The sequence below is a fragment of the Amphimedon queenslandica genome, unplaced genomic scaffold (assembly GCF_000090795.2).
Source record: "Amphimedon queenslandica unplaced genomic scaffold, v1.1 AMPQUscaffold_11796, whole genome shotgun sequence".
NCBI lineage: Eukaryota > Metazoa > Porifera > Demospongiae > Haplosclerida > Niphatidae > Amphimedon > Amphimedon queenslandica.
In genome coordinates, this window is record NW_003547964.1 from 10868 (window position 1) to 12141 (window position 1274).

The following is a 1274-nucleotide window of genomic DNA, read 5'->3' on the forward strand; positions in this document are numbered from 1 at the left end:
TTATTTTTACTGTATTTAAGTCATATAATTATAGTAGGATTTTAATATTAAAAGATTTTAAAAACTACGATACAAAAGCAGTTGATTGCTTCTTGGTCTCCACTGGTACTCCCCACTGCTTCATCTGTAAAGACTGATGCTGAGACTGATATCGAGTCATCCTTAGTACTTAGTAACACTGTAACAATAGTAATTCTTTCTAGCAAAATTTGTCATGATGGTTACTTTGCTCTTTTGAGCAACTTGTTGAAAAAATAGAAATGATTTCTAGATCTATTCTTAGCAACATGTTGATTATGAGATCAAAGTAACCACAAATGTTACTAGCAACATGTTGCCTGGTGTATGGCCTCCTAATTAAAGGCCTCCATACACCAGGCAACATGTTGCTAGTAACATTTGTGGTTACTTTGATCTCATAATCAACATGTTGCTAAGAATAGATCTAGAAATCATTTCTATTTTTTCAACAAGTTGCTCAAAAGAGCAAAGTAACCATCATGACAAATTTTGCTAGAAAGAATTACTATTGTTACAGTGTTACTAAGTACTAAGGATGACTCGATATCAGTCTCAGCATCAGTCTTTACAGATGAAGCAGTGGGGAGTACCAGTGGAGACCAAGAAGCAATCAACTGCTTTTGTATCGTAGTTTTTAAAATCTTTTAATATTAAAATCCTACTATAATTATATGACTTAAATACAGTAAAAATAATTTTAAAATAATATAAAATTATTTAAAATTATTAGAGGGTACAATTTTGCCTGACTAACACAAATCACATAATGATAGTCTAAAACAAACTAGTTTCAGTTTCATACAAGTAGCAGTTTACTCCCAACAGTCCCACAAACTTTTGTCCTCTAAAACAGTACTTATTAAAAAATAGCTTCATAATCCTTACGATTTCAAAATTCATCAAGCAATTAACATGGTAAAGAACCTTGGCTACATAGTGAGACTAATTATTACCTCTGGATTCTTCTGATGCATAGTTACAAAACCAGGTACCTTTTCTTTCAAATTTGCGACATTTTAACTACAGGATATAACAGTCACGTGATGCCACACCCAAAATTTATTGAAATTAAATTATGCGGGTACAATTACTATTTCACTCAAAAGTTGACAGGTGCGTGCGGGGACTATTTGAGGGTGGGAAATAATTGACTTGTGGGGTCTATTCGAGGAAATACGGTTACATGTATGTGTATATGCATTTGTGTGTTATATTAATTGATGATCTAGAGCTTTTACTACATGCAGCAGCAT

The 1274-nt window shown here is 32.7% G+C and overlaps 1 long non-coding RNA gene across 1 annotated transcript; it reads right to left on the bottom strand.

Moving 5' to 3' along the window:
• Window positions 1–440: 440 nt before the first annotated feature.
• On the bottom strand, window positions 441–1052 carry LOC109588880 (uncharacterized). The gene is made up of 2 exons (XR_002188412.1): window positions 975–1052; window positions 441–865 (listed from the first exon to the last, which is right to left on the bottom strand). It is a non-coding gene; the product is annotated as an uncharacterized LOC109588880 (long non-coding RNA).
• Between the last annotated feature and the right edge of the window lie 222 nt (window positions 1053–1274).